The 17,278-nt window shown below is 36.1% G+C and overlaps 1 non-coding gene across 1 annotated transcript; it reads left to right on the top strand.

Annotated features, from left to right (window-relative positions):
* The first annotated feature begins 16,423 nt into the window (after window positions 1-16,423).
* On the top strand, window positions 16,424-16,530 carry LOC128294718 (small nucleolar RNA R71). Its single transcript, XR_008285025.1, has one exon. It is a non-coding gene; the product is annotated as a small nucleolar RNA R71 (small nucleolar RNA).
* The last annotated feature ends 748 nt before the right edge of the window (window positions 16,531-17,278 follow it).

The following is a 17,278-nucleotide window of genomic DNA, read 5'->3' as shown; positions in this document are numbered from 1 at the left end:
ACTTCAATCATGATTAAACAAAAAGAAAACTCAAAATCTTACTCAAAAGTAGACAATCCATCATTGCATGCATCATCATCAAGCTTCACACTTAGCATGCAATGGCTTTATCACCATAACAACTTTGGCAAAATACCATTTCCATGGCATAACAAAGATTTGAGCCATGGCTAACATGCACATCAAGTTAGCAACCAAAACATGCATGAAACTCCTAACACAACCTCATACATACCTTAATCTTGATGCAAACTTAGCCAAATCTCCTTCTAGATCTCTTCCAAACCAAGCATGAAGCAAAAATCCTCCTTCTTCCTTAGTTTTGGCTCAAAGAAAGGATGAACAAAATTTTTCTTTCTTTCTCTACAACTCACGGCAATGGGGGAATACCACACTCACACACATTTTTTTCATTCTTTTCTTACCCATACACCTTTGTTTATTATTTCTCCCTAATGCACCAACAAAACATGTTTCATGACATGTTTTGCCCATCCTCTCTTGCCATGGCGGCCACTTCATGTTGGGGGAAATTTGACATGCAAATCCCTTATTTTTGCATGCATGAGCAACTAGTCATCACACATTTCCCATCATACTTTCAAAGTTCACTACTAGGTCCTTTCTAGTGAAATTCGCATTTATAATACTAAATCGAAACATCAAAAATGTCACACACAAATTAACACATATCATAGGCATCAAAATAAATTTTAAATTATTTTTATGCCTCGGTTTTGTGGTCCCGAAACCACATCCCGACTAGGGTCAATTTTGGGCTGTCACAACCATCATCTAACATAGCTATATGTGCATTCATTGCACGCAAAGAAAACAAGGATTTTCGACTTAGAGCATCAGTAACAACATTAGCTTTTCCCAAATGATAATCAATCACAAGATCATAATATTTCAACAACTCTAACCATCGGTGTTGACTCAAATTCAAATCTTTCTGAGTCATCAAATACTTTAGACTTTTGTGATTGGAATAAACATGACATTTTTCACCGAACAAATAGTGACGCCATATTTTCAACGCAAACACAATAGCTGCCAATTCTAAATCGTGTGTCGGATAATTCTTTTCATGTGGCTTTAGCTGTCTCGAGGCATAAGCTATAACTTTGTCTTCATGCTTCAAAACATAGCCCAAACCATTTAAAGATGCATCACTATATATAACAAATTTTTTACCCGATTCTGGCTGAACTAGCATTGGAGCTTCGGTTAAAAGAGTTTTCAACTGATCAAAAGTTTTCTGGCACTTTTCTGACCACTTTTCTGATCAAAAGTCATTGGGGTTGCAATCATCGAGAACCCTTTCACAAATAGTCTATAGTAACCAGCAAGTCTCAGAAAACTTCAGACTTCAGAAATGTTTCTCGGAGGTTTCCAGTCAAGTGTTACTGAAATTTTACTCGGATCAACCCGAATACCTAATGCTGAAACAACATGTCCCAGAAAACTAACTTTGTGTAACTAGAACTCACATTTACTAAACTTTGCATACAACTATTTTTCTCGCAAAGTTTGTAGCACAAGTCTCAAATGCTTGGCATGTTCGATTTCGTTAAGGAGTAGATTTGTATATCATCAATGAACACAACCACAAACCGATCTAAATACTGCCTGAAGATCCGATTCATCAAATCCATAAAAACAGCAGGTGCATTAGTAAGTCCGAATGGCATAACTAGAAACTCATAATGTCTGTACCTCATTCAAAAAGCAGTTTTTGGCACATTGGAGTCTCTGACTCGCAACTGATAATAACCCGATCTCAAATCTATCTTTGAAAACACTAAAGCCCCTTTCAGCTGATTGAACAGGTCATCAATCCATGGCAACGAGTATTTATTCTTTAAAGTCACCTTATTTAGCTGGCGGTAATCAATACACATTCTCATAGTTCCATCTTTCTTTTTCGCAAATAGAACTGGCACACCCCAGAGAGAAAAACTCGGTTGTGTAAAACCTCTATCTGTTAACTCTTGCAACTGTGCTTTCAACTCTTTTAATTCAATAGGTGCCATCCAATACGGAGCTATTGAAATTAGAGTCGTCCCAGGTACTAACTCAATACCAAACTCTACCTCTTGGATAGGTGGCAAACCCGGCAATTCTTCAGGAAACACGTCTGTATACTCGTACACAACTGGTACAGATTCAATCTTCTTTTCAGTTACTTTACTATCAAGCACATAAGAAAAGTAAGCTTCATAACCTTTTCTCACATACTTTCGAGCTAACATCAAAGATATTACTACTGGTAAACCATTCAGATCATTAGATTCAATCTAAATAATCTCGCTGTTCTGACATCTCAAATCAATGTTCTTTCTTCTGCAATTAACAACGGCATCATGCAAAGTCAACCAATCCATACCCAAGATTATATCAAACTTGCCAAAAGGTAACAACATCAAATCAACCAGAAAGCATGAATCTTGAATCATCAATGGACAATTTTTACACACTTTGTCAACCAAACACACCGGCCCAGGGGGTTTGACACTCAAATCGCAAACTCAGTAGACTCAACTGGCAAGGTCTTACTGGATACTAATGTTTCACACACATATGAATAAGTCGAACCAAGATCAATCAATGCAATAACACTAGTATCATAAAGAGTGAAAGTACCAGTAATAACATCTGGGGAAGAAGCATCCCCACGAGCGGGTATAGCATATGCTCCGACAGGTGCACGAGCCTCAAATCGAACCGTAGTATCTTTCGTCCCTCTCTCACTGCCACCTACATTACTCGAATGTCTGGGTGGTCTACCTCACACTGATATGTTACTCAGTCTAGCGTTCTAAACAGTGTTTTGCTCGGCTAACATCGGACAATCTCGGATAAAATGTTCTATCGATCCACATTTAAAACAAGACCGATCATGCAATCTACAATTTTTAAAATTCCATTTACCACATTGCTTACGCTCGAGTCTATTCTACCAATCATTGCCAACACTAGCAATCGAAGTGGGTCGTGAACTCACAGGAGGTCGATCTCAATCTCGTCTAGAGAAGTCTGAAGTAGCTTTAAATTGACTAGAATCAACTTTGAACTTCTTCGATGCTGAGTGAAAAGTCTTACTCGTTGATCTCTTACAGGAATCTCTGGCTTCAAAATCAGTTTTTCTTTTCTCTTTCCCGAGTTCTTCAGCTTTGCAAGCTCGTTCAACAAGTACCACGAACTCTTTAATTTCAAGTATACTAACCAGCAATTTAATGTCTTCGTTCAAACCGTCTTCAAATCCTTTACACATGATAGCTTTGGTTGAAACACATTCACGAGCATATCGACTGAGTCTTACAAATTTCCATTCATATTCAGTTACGGTCATACGGCCCTGTTTCAATTCCAGAAATTCTTTGCGTTTCTGATCGATAAATCTCTGGCTGATGTATTTCTTACGGAACTCAGATTGAAAGACTTCCTAGGTCACTATCTCTTTTAGAACTACCGATACCGGTGTATTCCACAAGTGATATGATGTGTCTCATAATAAAGATATGGCACACTTTAAACATTCATCCAGAGTACAAGATAGCTCGTCAAATACACGGATAGTATTATCAAGCCAGAACTTAGCGCGCTCAGCATCATCATCATCATCATCATCATCATCATTAGCTTTAAACTCTTCGGCCCCATGTTTTCTGATTTTATCTACACGAGGCCTATTAAATCTCATCAGATCAATCATCGAAGGTACCGCAGGTATCGAAGATGGATTATTCGGGGGTGGAGGTTGTTGTGCAGCTGGGTTAGTTCGGATAAATTGAGTAAACCACTCGTTCATCATTTGATAAAAGGTATGCTTAGCCTCCCCCTCTTGGCTACTCGAGATCGACCGAGATTCAACTGGCGCGGGAGCAGGCGCTACATTCTCGACATCATCAGCTACAGCTCTGTCGGAATCCATTTACTATATGAAAGTACATTTTCAAAAGTTAGAAGTCATCACACTATTGCAATAATATTTGTGGCATGTATAGCTAGACTCACACATGCTACGTTAGTCCTAGAATCGACTAAACCGTAGCACTGATACCAATTAAAATGTAGCACCCCTAACCCATATCTGTCGCCAGATTAGGGTTACGAGGCATTAGTTAACTAAAAACATATTTTTGAACAACCACACACACATATATATAAGTTACATCCATATAAATAAAGCATAAATTCCATTAAATAATAAACACGATTTCAATAATCATAATATAATTATAAACTCTCACCAATCTCGAACATAAATAACATCTTTTGTACATACTCAAAATAAAACCAACCAAAACTTATTACATAACTTAATAAGTAATTACACATTCAACCTAATATATATATTGACATGTTCGAATATGCTATTATAGATTAGATACATATTGCATACTTGCCATATATTTCAAGACTACACTTAACAATTGAATTATACCAATAATAGACTAAAACCATCATGGAACATTTTCCTAACTCATTACCTTGCATATCCGAATCTCATTAATTGATATACATACACATCCAAATTTTATATCATGGAACACATACCGAATTACAAATTATAATAAAAACAAAACATAATTCTTGCATACCACGTTATAAACATATTAAAACATATTTATATCAAATTCGAATATAACAAAACAACCTTAGATGCCAAATCTCTTACAACACATTGACTAAATACAACCACCTAATACATTTATACTTTTATCCATGCATATCGTAACCGAACCAGCCACACAAAATCAACCAAACATTAACTTATTCCAAAACATATAATACCTATCTAAATCATCATTCACTTTTAGCATATAATATTATAATCAAACAATTTCAAACCATAATCAAACATAACTGAATTATCAATACCAAACTCATTAAACATTATAAATGAGCAAACATGTAACCAAAACTAAGCATAATTACTAAGCCATTTTCGCATGACTTTATACAAAGACCAAAGTTCATCGATTCAAAACATAATCCAGTCTATACATGCCACAAGTTAGAACATAGACTTTTAAAAAAAATACCGAAGGTTGAGGATAGAGTGGATGACTTCGATGACGATCTCCGAGCTCGTAACTTACAACCAAAATCTATAAAAATAGAGTAACAAAAACACACAGAGTAAGCTAACTTAGCTTAGTAAGCTTTAAACAAATTAAAAAACTCAAATGAATAATCAAAACATTTCAAACAAGCAAAATTGTATCATTAATTTTATACTTTAACACAAATAAGTTATCTTGGTCGAATACTAATATTTCTCATTTAGCATATTATTATTCAACTTTTCATTCCCAAAATAACACTATCTCAATTATGCTTACATTCAAACATATATGCTCATGAATTAAACTCAACTTTATAAACCAACATCATTCATTTGGCCTATTATAGAAAATAAAATATAATATCACATATATACACACCTATACGGTCGAATATTCAAGATCCAATATATCATCTCATAAATACTTACTTGTATAGCCGAATACTCAAGGTTCATTATATCATCACATATGACCAAATATACAAGTACAATATATCATCATACATGGCAGAATATATAAGCTCAATATAGCATCACATGTAGTCAAATATTCAAGTTTAATATAACATCACATGTGGCCAAATATACGAGTTCAATATTGCATCACATATGTACATACCTATATGGCCGAATATACAAAGTCATTTAGATCAACTTACATGCTCAATTTCCACATCAATGTGAAGTCTTATGGTCATAGGATTGAAAATAAATCGCTGGTATAAAACCTAAAAGGCATAAGCCTGAATCACACACAGGCACAAGGCCTGTTAGACCCAAGTCTGATATTTATTCACTGGCATTAAGCCTACTAGGCATAAAGGCGGATTATAATCACCAGCACAAGGCTTGCTAGGCTCAAAGCCCAAATATCATTATTGCAAAGCTGTTTCATACACAACTCACATAACAAAAATTCCAAATATTTCATATCAATCATACGGACTTTCGAATGATATAAATTAGTAGAATTAAACCCAAATATAATATTTCTATACTTAAACATATTCGGCTAGCTCTTTTATGAATCTATAGAGTCCAAAACAGCATATTAAACCAGATTACATTCAATATAAATGATGTTTACTTGCTTAAAAACTTACCTCAAATATCGACGAACATTGTAAATCGGCTATTCAACTATTTTTGTTTTTCCCCGATCCAAGTCCGATTTCTTTTGTTCTTGATCTATATAACTTCAAATTGACCTCATTTAAACACAATTTCATTCAATTTAATCCAACAACACATAAATGGGAAACTTACCATTTTCCCCTGATATTTCATACTTTTACAAATTAGTCCTAATTGCACAAAACACAAAATACACAAAATCTCACCACATCATAGTTAGGCCAAATCTTCCTTATTCTTATACTAATCCATACATTACATTTATTTTGCATTTTAATCCTTTAATTTATTATTTTTTCAATTTAGTCCTAATAATTCAAAATCATCAAAAACTCCAATACAAAACATATTAATCCAAAACATATCTTTCATAATTTATCATAAAACATCACAAAACACAAATATTCATCAATGGCATAACTCAAAATATTCACCAAAATCAAAAATTTAAGCATGGGTCGGGTAGTACTCGAAGCAACGATCTCAAAAACATAAAAATTATCAAAAATCGAAACAAAACATACCTTAAATTTGAATCAACAATGGTCGAATACCTAGTTTCTTATTCTTTTCTTTCTTCTTTTATTTTCAGTAATAACAAAACAATATGAAACCTTATTTTTTTATTTATGTTATGATATATTATATATTATTTCATAAGTTACCATATTAACCTTTGTTAATTAATACAAAACCAATATATACAAAGGTCATAGTCGTCCATGCTATAATTAAAAGGAAAATTTGCAACATAAATGCTCCATATTAAAAAGCCACTAACACTTCAGTCCTTATGCTTTAAACTATGAAGTTTTCATTTTACGCGATTAAGCCATTTTATTTAATTAAGCACACAAACAATCAAATTTTCATACGAAACTTTCACACATGCTAATTCACATATAATAAACACGAAAAATAATATTTAAATATTTTTTTGACACGAATTTGTGGTCCCGAAACCACCGTTCTGATTAGGGTCTAAATTGAACTGTTACAGTTCATCATAGGGTAGTACTCATCTTCTTTAACATCAGGTAAGTTGAACAAATCATTGATGGACTTAGAAGTAACAGGTACCTTTTTCTTTCGAACGATGACTTTAATAGCATCTTGCGAAGTTAAACTAGTATAGAATTCTCGAACTAGTTCATCATCGGGAGTGGACGAGCATCACAAAATCATTCCCACTTGAGAGCATTGATTTTCTTTCTAATCGGTATAGGAACAACCATCAAATCATTACTCTTCAAGTCAAAACCTTTTTCATGAATCATTGGTTGATGCTTGAAGATTGAATCAAATCTCTCTTTCATTTCTTCATTGATCAAAATCGGGTTTTTAGGAGTAGTCTTTGAAGATCTGGTTTATTTGCGAGACATGGTCTCTTTTCTTGAAAATTGGCAAAGTTTCTGCACAAAGGGAAAAAGAAAGAAATCAACAAAGTGGTAAAGTCTTGCTATGGCAAAAATCATGCGATGACAAGGATGTTGTGGTGGTAACAACAGCGTGCGGCAGTAACAGCAGTGTACGACGGTAACAACGACGATGTGCGACAGTAAGGTTGGTGCTTTGGCAATCTTCTTACGGCGGCAATAAGTGATTTCGATAAAAAGGGAAGAGAACAAGGGTTTCTTTCGGGATTTGAGGTTGACGGCACAAAAGAGAGATTTAGGGTTTTTTTAGGGTTTAAGTAAATTACTTTGAGGGATATAAAAATTAGTAGAATGGAGAGGGGTTTTTATAGGGAAAAATTAGGGTAACATGTAGCAAAAATTTAGGTACATTAGGGTTACTTAGGCGGCAAGCAATGAGAGTGGCGGCAAGGTATGGATTTTCCCTCCTTTTTGCTATCTTGGGCTTCAAACTTAGACTGTATCTACAAACTTACTAAAAAAAACTAATTAGTACTTGGGCCAAATTTGACCCCCTTTATTAATATAAAATTTTAAAATTTAAACAAAACAAATGAAACTTAAAATTTTAAATCTTAATTAGAAAATTTCTTCTCAACAAATTATATTAAATTAATTCCCAGGAAAGGTTGAAGAGGTCACATCAGCCCCGCTTAAGTTCCATTCTCCTTAGACAGAATTAATTAAATGTTCTAAGTTAAGAAAATAATTTCTAATTATTTATTTACAAAACGAGTTCATGAAAAATCAAGGGTCTATTAATTTGAACAATGATTCAACTTGCTCAATTTCACCATCACAATAGTGTTTGAGACATTGACCATTAACTTTAAACGTACCTCCATAATTGTCGTATAATTCAATAGCTCCATAAGGATAAACTCGGTATATGGTATAGGGTCCTTTCCATCGAGATTTAAGCTTCCCATGAAATAACTTCAACCTTAAATTAAACAACAAAACCTCCTGACCTTCTTTAAACTCGCGATGCTATATATGACTATCATGCCATCTCTTTGATCTTTCTTTACACATTTTGACGTTCTCATAGGAAAAAAACCTCAGCTCTTCCAACTCATCAAGTTGTAACATCCTTCTTTCACCGACTTGCTTAAGATCAAAGTTCAACTACTTCAAAGCTGAGTGAGCTCTATTTTCCAACTCTAATGGCAAATGACATGCCTTTTCAAAGACTAACCGATAAGGAGACATTCCTAACGGTGTCTTAAATGTTGTTCGATAGGCCCATAATGCATCATCGAGCCTCCGAGACCAATATTTTCTGCTTGGGCATACTACCCTTTCAACAATACCTTTGATTTCACGGTTCACTCTTTCAACTTGCCCGTTAGACTAGGGGTGATAGGTAGTAGCAATCTTGTGCTTCACATCATATTTGTCAAGCAACCACTTAATCCATTTGTTCCTAAAATGAGAACCTTCATCACTAATAATAGCTCTTGGTGTCCCAAATCGAGTAAACGCATGCTTATGTAGAATCGCATGACTACCTTAGCATCACTTGTAGGGTATGCTTCAGCTTCAACTGTAACACCCCGAACCCGAGACCGTTGCCGGTGTCGGACATGAGGGGTTAACAAGCCAAAACCACTTATGGCACCGACCAATTTGACATTCCCAGGCAAGCTGGAAAACTGCGTCGCTGTCGCCTTAAAAAGCATATCTCGAGTTTCACAACTCGGAAACTGATTCCGTAAATTTTACCTGAATTTATACTTATATATCCATCCATGAATTTATTTCTAGAATTTTTGGTCGGCCCAATTGGTACAGTTTATTAGTTAAAGTCGCCCATGTTACAGGGGTCGACTACACTGACCTTCGCGCTTTACAACTTGAATATCTCTCTGTACAGGGTTTCAATACTGATACCGTTTGTTTCCAATGAAACTAGACTCAAAAAGGAATCTGCACATATAAGGCATGACTTCTAATTCATTCTGGATAATTTATGGCAAATTTTCAAAGTCGCGACAGGGGACCCAGAAACCGTTCTAGCCCTATCTCACGAGAACTTTAATATCTCTCGGTATACTGATCATATGATCATTTCGTTACTTTCATATGAAAATAGACTCGTCAAGGTTCGATCACATAATTTATTCACTATTTAACACCATTCCTACAAATTTTGGTGATTTTTCACATCCACGTCACTGCAGCTAGCAGCCTCTGTTTTCAAGGTAGGCTTTACCTATATTGTAGTTCCCATGGACCAACTATAGTCTAGTCATACTTAGGTCCACATATGATCATATTTAGCCATTCCAATGGCTGATCAGGTGACCAACTCTCTCATTCCAAACCATAATCACATCATGAAACCAAATATAATTACAAACCACATATGGTCAAATTCCATACTCCACTTTTACGAACCATTTTCGCATGGCCGCATACATATACATCACAAGTACTTAAAATAACCGAGGGTAGTCCTATACATGCCATATCCAAAACTCAACTAAAGGAGTACCAAAAGGGCTTTGATAGTGTGTTTGACTTCAACTTCTATGATCCCGAATCCGATCGCTAACGAGCAAAATCTATAAACAGAGAAACAAAGAAACGGAGTAAGCAATTTATGCTTAGTAAGTTTGAGCCATAATATACACACAACCAAAGCATAGCATTCAAGTAGCTAAACAATAATTCATATGCACAATTTCTCAAAGACATGCTTACTTCACAATCCCAACTCTTATATTCATACACAAATAACGGCCTAGTCAATGCCGATAGCTCATTTATCATTAGAGCGAATATTCAGACGATTTACTCATAGTGTGCAAAGCACACACAAAACATACCTTGTTGTTGGGAATTTCACAAGTGTAATAACTGAAAATTTTCCAGCAGCTTATAAATTTCAATTCACATACCTTCGAGTTTATCCGGATATAGCTACTGTTCAAAACACCTTCGGGACATAGCCCGGTTATGGTAACCCGCACAAATGCCTTCGGACTTAACCGGATATCACAACTCGCACAATTGCCTTCGAGCTTAGCCCGGGTATCATAGCTCGCACAATTGCCTTCGGGCTTAGCCCGGATATCATAGCTCGCACAATTGCCTTCGGGCTTAGCCCGGATATCACTCGAACATTCATACACATCTTTGTTTCATTTTCACAACAAAACTTTTATGCACAATTCACTTAACAAAATATCATTTCGCTCAATGGCCATATACAAGGCGAAATTTCGATTGCTTATTACTTCATTCAATCGAATCAAAATCTAAGTTTCGATACTCAAAACTTACCTCGGATGTTGTCGAACGATTCCGATGGCTATTCGACTACTTTTTCCTTCCCTTTATCGGATTTGGTCCCCCTTTGCTCTTGAGCTTAATTTAGCAAATAAATTGATTCAATCATTTGAGTATCAAAAAGAGGAACTCAAGGCACTTAGCCCACATATATTCACTAGACATTAAAGTCACATAAGTACGAATTCATGAATCGACTCAACACACAAAGCCTTCAACATGCTTACTCATGGCGAACAACACAACCTCTTAGGCACTCATTCATGGCCGATTATGCATGTTGATGTTGAGGCCAATTACATGTTTAACACCACACATGAATGGCACACATTTTACTAGTTAATGCTTTACATATTGTAGCTCAATACTTATAATATAGCATCAAGCACTCATATGGCCGATTATACTTAGTCATTCTTGCACCAAATCAACAATAAATTCCAAGATTTTCACATCATATGTGTACTAGGCCGAATGTACTTGCAATTTCACAACCATTCTTCAACATTTTCTTCTTTAAACAAACATTTTTATCACTCACTTCATAACCAAAACATCATGTTCTAACATATACACACATATAGGTGCAAGGTCAATATCAAGGGTTCATACCCATCCAAACACAAATTTTACCAATCAAGTAACAAGCATAAATCATGCTCATGAATGCACCATGGCGAATACATCACAACCATACCCTTTTAACTTTGGTCATGGTTAAACAAAGAATTCAATGTCCTACTCAAGAATACTAAAAAGAAATTTCAAGAGTAGTCAATCCTTCATTACATGCATCATCAACAAGCTTCACATTTAGCATGCAATGGCTTTAACACAATATCAACCTTGGCCAAACACCATTTTCATGGCATAACAAGGATTTGAACCATGGCTAACATGCACATCAAGTTAGCAACCAAAACAAGCATGAATCTCATGAAACAACCTCAAACATACCTTAATCTTGATGCAAGTATGACCAAATCTCCTTCTAGTTCTCTTCCAAGCCAAGCATGAAGCAAAACTCCTATCTTCTCCTTAGTATTTTCGGCCAAGAAGGAAAGAACAAGGATGAACAATTTTTTTCTTGTTCTTCTTTCACATACACGCAATGGGGGAAATGCCACACTCACACACATTTTTTTTCTCTCTCTTCCCACAACTTAATTATTAAATCATTTCCTCATCATCCATTAACAAAACATGTTTCAACATGTTTTCTTTGCCCATAACCCTTGTCATGGCCGGCCACTAAGCTTCCTTTTGGGGAAATTTGACATGCAAATCCCTTATTTTTGCATGCATGATTAACTAGTCATCACACATTTCCCCATCATACTTTCAAAGTTTACTACTAGGTCCTTTCTAGTGAAATTCACCTTTATAACACTAAATCGAATCATCAAAAATGCCACACACAAATTAACACATATCATAGGCATCAAAATAAATTTTAAATTATTTTTATGCCTCGATTTTGTGGTCCCGAAACCACATCCCGACTAGGGTCAATTTTGGGCTGTCACATCAACCCACTTGGATACATAGTCTTCAGCAACTAAGATGTATTTGTTCCCATACGAAGAAGGAAATAGACCTAAGATGTAAATGCCTCATACGTAGAATAATTCAATCTCCAAAATGTTTGTTAAGGGCATCTCATTCCTCCTTGATATATTTCCGGTCCTTTGGCATTTATCACAGTTCTTCACATAAGCATAAGTATCTTTAAATAGCATAGGCCAAAAGAAACCTGCTTGCAAAATCTTAGCTGCAGTACGTAAACCACCAAAGTGTCCTCCACTTGAAGTTGAATGCTAATGATACAAGATCTTAGCAATCTCATTTTCAGCTACACACTTTTGGATTATATTATCTACACACTGTTTAAACAAAAATGGATCCTCCCAAAAATAATACCGACTATCATGAAGGAATTTTTTTCCTTTCTTGGTGTGTCATTTCTTGAGGAATTATTCCACATGCAAGATAATTGGAAAAATCAGCAAACCAAGATGTTTCATGAATTCGTTACCTCAAATAAGTGTTCATCTGGGAAATTCTCATTGATAGGCACAGATGATCGAACTACCTCATCTTGCTCCAACCTCGATAGATGATTAGCTATTTGATTTTCGACACCTTTTCTGTTTTGGATCTCAAGGTCAAATTCTTGGAGTAAAAGTATCCAACAAATTAGCCTCGGTTTTGCATCTTTCTTTGTAAGCAAGTATTTAATGGTCGCATGGTCAGTAAATGTAACTTTAGTACCTATAATATATGAACGGAATTTGTCAAATGCAAAAACTATAGCAAAGAGTTCCTTTTCAGTTGCCATATAATTGAGTTGGGCTCCCGTCAAAGTTCTACTTGCATAGTAAATAGGGTGAAACACTTTATTTCTTCTTTGACCCATCACAGCTCCAACGGCATAATCACTTGCATCGCACATCAACTCAAAAGGTGAGCTCCAATTAGGTGTAACGATTATTGGGGCTGAGATTAACTTTTTTTTTCAGATCTTAAAAAGCTTCCAAACATTCGTTGTTGAAATCAAATATTGTATCTTTCTTTCAAGAAATCTTTGATAAACCTTTGGTAAAAACTGACATGGCCTAAGAAACTTATGACTCCTTTCACATTAATTGGGGCTAGTAATCTTTCAATTATGTCCACCTTTGCTTTATCGACTTCAATTCCTCTCTTTGCGATTTTATGCCCTAAGACACTCCCTTCCTTAACCATAAAATGGCATTTTTCCCAGTTAAGGACAAGATTCGTCTCTTCACATCTCTTCAGTACCTTAGCCAAATTATTCACACAAATATCATAAGTGTTACCAAAAACAGAAAAATCACCTATGAAAACCTCAACAAAATTTTCAACCATATCAGTGAATATTGTCATCATGCATCATTGAAATGTTTAGGTGCATTCATAAACCAAAAGGCATTTGCCTAAAAGCAAATGTACCGTATGGACAAGTAAAGGTTGTTTTATGTTGGTCCTCTGGAGCTACAACTATTTGGTTATATCTCGAATAGCCATCTAAAAAACAATAGGATTTATTACTTGCCAGTTAATCTAACATCTGATCCATAAAAGGCAACAGAAAATGGTCCTTCCAAGTGGCTTTATTCAATTTTCTGTAATCAATACAGATTCTCCTACCAGTAACAGTTCTCATTGGAATCAACTCGTTATGCTCATTCTTAACAAATGTGATTCCACCTTTCTTCGGCACACACTGCACTGGACTTACTCACGAACTATCTAAAATAGCATAGATGATTCCTACATCTAACCATTTGATCACTTCCTTTCTCAAAACTTATTTCATAATAGGATTGAGCCTTCTTTGCCCATCAATTCGAGCTCTTTCACGTTCTTCTAAAATAATTTTATGCATGCAAAAAGAAGGGCTTATACCTCGAATATCAACTATAATCCAACCAATTGATTTCTTAAATTTCTTTAGAACAGCAATTAATTGCTCCTCTTGATCTTTTGTCATTTCTCCTAAAATAATCACAAGCAAAATGGAACAGTCACCTAAATAAATGTATTTTAAATGGGAAAGAAGTACCTTTAGTTCAAGTTTAGGTGGTTCTTCAGTTGACAACTTGGGTTGCACAAATTCTCTGACTTCTAACTCCAACGGTTCAAACAGTGTAGATTGAATAAAATTTCTCTGATTGGTTTCCATCAAAGCCATGTTTTCTTCACCTTCTTCATCCTCCAAAGGGTCAAGATCTAAGGCTTTCTCTAATGGATCTTCTTTAAAATTCCTTTCCATAGAAACCAAGGTTTCTATCTCTTCCATAACTAAACACTTTTCTAGCAGATCGAGAAATTTCATCGCTTTAAGAATGTTAAAGGTTATCTATTCGTCTTGAACTCGCATGGTGAGTTCACCTTTCTGCACATCAATTAATGTTCTTCCTGTAGCTAATAAAGGTCTCCCAAGGATGATCGACACTTCCTTATCTACTTCAAAATCTAAGACAATGAAATCAGCAGAAAAAATAAATTTATCGACTCTTACCAAAACATCCTCGATCTTTCCTTCGGGATATGCTAAAGATCAATCTGCTAGCTGAAGCGTCATAGTTGTAGGTCTTACTTCACCTATCCCTAGCATCTTGAAAATAGACTTAGGCATCAAGTTGATACTCGCTCCTAAGTCATACAAAGCTGTACCACAGTAAGATTCACTAATGTTATAGGGTATAGTAAAGCTTCCTGGGTCTTTCAATTTCTGTGGCAGTTTGTTCTGCATGAACGCACTGCACTCCTTCGTCAAGGTAACAGTCTCATACTCACTCAGTTGTTTCTTCTTGGATAGTATATCCTTCATAAACTTCACATAATTCGGCATTTCTTCTAAAGCCTCCACCAACGGAATATTGATGTGTAACTGCTTCAGAACATCCAAAAACCTCTTGAATTGCACATCCTATTTATGCTTGTGTTGCTGCAATCTTTGCGAATATAGAGGTGATGGAACTTTCAATTGAACTAGATAACTCTTTTGAGTAGGTAAATCTACATCCAAAAAAGATGTAAAAGTATCTGAATTCACTAAGTTAGGATATACCTTGTCAGTCTTTGTAGATTCTGATCCCTTTGGTGTAGGAATTTCAACAGCTTGTTGATTCTTCTCAACGGGCTTATCTTCGACATTAGTCAATCGGGGTTCCAAAATTTTACCATTTCGCAATGCCACTACCTTGATAACTTCTTTACCCAAATTCCTTGGATTCTCAATATCGCCTGGCAAGGTTCCTTACAGTCTATTACGAAGCTCTGTAGCTAACTGACCCATTTGGTTTTCCAAATTTTTCAATGTTGCTACTTGGCTTTGGATCAAAGTGATTCTTTGCCATGTACGCTTTCAACAAGTTCTCCAAAGTATTTGATGTCTCAGCTTGAGGTGGTTTTGGAGCTTGTTGATTAAACCCTTGAGATTGGTTGGGTCTATGCTGCAAGAAGTTGTTGTTCGGTCCATTTTCTTGGTTGCTCCAAGAAAATTTAGGATGATTACGCCATGAATGATTGTAGAAGTTGGACCAAGGTCCTTGTCCACTCCTATTTTGATGCTGGTTCCCCACATAGTATACTGACTCGGGTTTTGAAGGACAATTCTCAAAAGAATGACCTTCCCCACAATACACACAGGAAACTACTTCAAACGGACTTGGTGGTTGAGCTACAAAATTATTAGCACTATTAGCAGTAAACTGTTTTAACATAGAGGAAATAGGCAATACCTAAGCTGATAATGAAGTGAGGGTGTCAACTTCATCAACTCCGGCTACACATCTTCCTAAAGTTGTTCGATTTGTTGGCCATTGATAGTTATTACTCGTGATCTTCTCAATGATCTCATAAGCCTCATTATAAGACTTAGACAAACAAAATTGCACCATTCGTAGAAACATTTACCATCAATCTTGTATGTGCATTGAGACCATTATAGAATGTCTCCAATTGGATACAATGAGGGAACCCATGATGAGGGCACTTATGAAGTAACTCCTTCAATCACTTCCAAGCCTCATACAAAGACTCGTCATCTAATTATTGGAAAGTTGTGATCTCATTCCTCAACTTAGCATTTTTTCTAAGCAGGAAATACTTAACCAAAAATCTCTTAGCTAATTCTTGCCATGTAGATATGGAACTTGGTGGCAATGAATTGAGCCATGCACGTGCTCGATCTTGCAACGAGTATGGAAACAACTTCAACCTCAGTGCGTCTTGTAACACCCCATACTCGTACCCGAGATTGAGATCAAGTACGAGACATTACCAGAAATGTACTTGAACATTTTCGAGAATTAAGGGTTATAAAATTTTGTTCCAATTTGAACCCAATCAAACAACATCTTAATGTCCCTATTATGGGCCTACGGGACCCAAAACATACATCGAGAAAGGTCTAAGACTAAACCGAGGACCTGAGAAAGTTCTTGAAAAATTTTCTAAGTTAAACCTCACACGCCCGTGTAGAGGCAATGCACACGCTCGTGTTCCCTACTCGTGTGGAATTAATTGAATTTATTTTCTATTTCGAACCTACAGGGGTTTTCACGTGGCCAACCAGACACCTGTGTCCTTGGCCCGTGTCCTCCACACGGCCTAGACACGCCCGTGTGGTCACCTGTGTCCAAAAACTCGAGCATTCTGCTTATGACGTCAGCATGCATTTGGGTACACGGCCAAGACACACGCCCGTGTGCTAGGCTGTGCCCTCCACACAGCTGAGACACATGGCCATGTCTCTACTTGTGTGTTTACTACCATACATTTTGACTTAATATTTTTAGGTGCAAGGGACACACGGCCATTTCACATGCCC

The sequence above is a fragment of the Gossypium arboreum genome, chromosome 6 (genome assembly GCF_025698485.1).
Source record: "Gossypium arboreum isolate Shixiya-1 chromosome 6, ASM2569848v2, whole genome shotgun sequence".
Lineage (NCBI taxonomy): Eukaryota > Viridiplantae > Streptophyta > Magnoliopsida > Malvales > Malvaceae > Gossypium > Gossypium arboreum.
Note: the sequence above shows the minus strand (reverse complement) of the source record. Positions and strands in the feature narration are given on the sequence as shown.